Source organism: the organism of the source record quoted next, unplaced genomic scaffold, assembly GCF_019419815.1.
Source record: "Pyrus x bretschneideri cultivar Hongxiangsu unplaced genomic scaffold, Pyrus_bretschneideri_v1 Contig19, whole genome shotgun sequence".
Classification (NCBI taxonomy): domain Eukaryota; kingdom Viridiplantae; phylum Streptophyta; class Magnoliopsida; order Rosales; family Rosaceae; genus Pyrus; species Pyrus x bretschneideri.
The window spans coordinates 1,881,258-1,883,973 of NW_025999490.1; the positions used below are offsets into that span (position 1 = coordinate 1,881,258).

The window sequence follows — 2,716 nt, forward strand, 5'->3', positions numbered from 1 at the left end:
GAATAAGCAGCTGTGAAATAAAGCAGCAGAGTGTTTGGTAAACTTTTTTGTAAAAGTGCTTTTGAAAGAAAAAAAAAAAACAGTATTATAGTGTTTGGTAAATTTTTATGTAAAACAGATGTGAAAAAAAAAAGCCAGTTTTTCAAAGCTGGATTTTGCAGCTTCTTGTTTTTGGCTTTTTTTCATCCAAAACTGTGAAAAAAAACTGAAGCTGAATGTTTACCAAACACAAAAACAACTCCCAGCTTTTTTCAGAAACACCTCAGTACTAAACCAGGCCTTAGTAGCCCATGCTTCTCCATTTCTCATTTCAGTCGATGAGTTTTTCTCCTCTATGACCTCGAGCCCAGAGCCATAAGGGCCTTCCGTTTCAAAACCTATCCAAACCAAAATCATTCGAGTTCAGTCACCAATCCTCTGCGATGTCCTCGTTTATCTTCTTGATGTCTCCATGTCTCAGAAATCCAACTCCCTCGAGCAACAAGACCCTTAGCATGTGAAGATGAAACCACAAATCGCATCCTTCTCTGAGTCTGACAGACTCACAGGTATTTTTTCCCCCATTTCCTTCGATTTTGTCTCAGATGCTTGGATTAGGGGAAACTGAATGAAAATTGCCTAATGCATGTGTGTTTCCTGTGTTGTAAAGTTTGATCGGAATCGATGAGGACGATAAAGAAAAGGAGATGCAACCACCTAGCACGCATCCCAAATGCGGAACAAATACAGACCATGGAGAAACTGAGACTCACAGATCTGCATTGAAAAAGTATGCTTCTATGTCCCTGCAACTATGTGGTCTCAGTGTGTTGACTTGGCTTGTTCGTCATGCATGTAAAGCTCTACAAATTCATCGTGCCTCGTTCCTTTCTGCATTCATGTAATTTCTGTATTTTACTACTGATAATGAAATCTCTGATGAATGTTGCAGATGTGAATGTTGCTGAATGCAATTTATTGGATATTGAATTGGGGCTGAAATGTTTCCAAATGCAACCTGCAATGATCACACAATAAAAATCTACTTAGAATAAACCCAAATAAAATACTGATTAACTAAAAATATGGCTGTTTTTGTGTTTTTCAATTTTCATTTTTTTTTGTTGTTGTGATTTTTGTAATTGACATGAAAGCAAGAAAACTAAATAAACGAAAATAAAAAGAAAAGAGGTAAAAAAATTGGATTGCCTCCCAATTAGCACTTTAGTTAACGTCTATAGCTAGACGGTTTTGAAAAAGGTTGGTGATCACGTCACTTGCTCCCCTTGAATCAACCACTCTTTAACATCATCATATAGCAACAGTAAGTATGGAATGAGTTGATGTTTATCAATTATGTGTTTCAGTTCAGTGGTTGAATCCTTTATATTTGCCCTTCCATATGAATGAATCCCTGTAATCAAAGAGATTCCTTTCCAGTTTCCAGTGATGTTTTGGTCTCCATCGAATTGACTTCAATCTTGTATTTAGTACCCACAACCTTTGCACTGGCAGAGTTTCTCTATGAGGAATTTGGCTGTCATAGAACTGACCTTAATTTTCTTTAAACTTGATGAACTGTGATGTTGGCGTGTCCAATTCACCGACCAAAATTTTCTGATCAGTAGCTGGTTGCTTCGGATGCAAAATAGTCAGAGTGGTTAAAAGCTCATCATGTGATGTCTCATATACTGCTTTTGTATGAACAGCTTCTAACGTATCAATTCTTATGCATTTGTGCAGCCCTTTTGGGAAGGCTTATGGTGGCACATAAACTTGGGTAGCCATAGGTTTTGGGTCAACAGGCGTTATTTCTACTGTTGGGCATATATAACTGGCTGGTGGCTCTTCAATTTCAGATTCTTCCAGTGTAGTATCATTGGTTTTCCCCCATCTCAATGTTTGATCTACAAAGCACTCCTTTCAACCCTATAGTTTGCAATTGGTTGATTAGGGAAATTTGAATTGGAATTGTTTTCTTGTTCTACCAATTGATACTTGAGCTGTCCAATTTGGTGCGCAGATTATCGATTGAGTTTATTTTCAACCACTTTGGGGTACTTTCCATAAACAGCCTAGCGAACTCCTCCAACTTAGCAATCTGGTCCTCTAAAGAAAGTTTTTGTGGCACGCAGGGCTGCTTAAAAGCCTGCTGATTGATTACCCACATAGAAGTAGGATGCTCTGTCCACCAATTGTTAAAGTTTGAATATGAATCGTTCTCGTTTTCTGTGAAGTGATACTCCAGCTGCCCATCTTGCTCTTCAATTATCTTTGATGATGGTTTGGTATTCGACATGCTATCAACAAATTGTTTGACACACTCGGCCAATTCAACAAGTTTGTCATCTAGAGAAGATCTTTGTGGTACACTTGGTTGTTCAAAGGACTGTTGAATACCCATCCAAACAGAACTAGGCTGCTCAGTCCATCTTGGATTGTAAAATTCTGCAGAGGGATCATACCTAGGCCTTTGAGAGTTCCTCATATTGATATAATTCCATAAAGGCAAACCCTCCTGCTGGTGGAGATTGCCAACCCATCGTTGAACTGCTCTCAAAACCAACAAAACATAACCTACAAAGATAAAAATAAATTCAACAAGTAAAAAGATATATACAAAAATAATTAACTAAGAATATGTAAATACAAATTATTTAAAACAATCCCCGGCGACGACGCCAAGTTTGGAAAATATTGATTTTAGAATTTAACATAATAAAAACGAATTTTAAAA

At 37.4% G+C, this 2,716-nt stretch overlaps 1 long non-coding RNA gene across 1 annotated transcript; it reads left to right on the forward strand.

Moving 5' to 3' along the window:
- The first annotated feature begins 647 nt into the window (after positions 1–647).
- Positions 648–2,029, forward strand: LOC125476497. The gene is made up of 2 exons (XR_007257755.1): positions 648–769; positions 1,723–2,029. It is a non-coding gene; the product is annotated as an uncharacterized LOC125476497 (long non-coding RNA).
- The last annotated feature ends 687 nt before the right edge of the window (positions 2,030–2,716 follow it).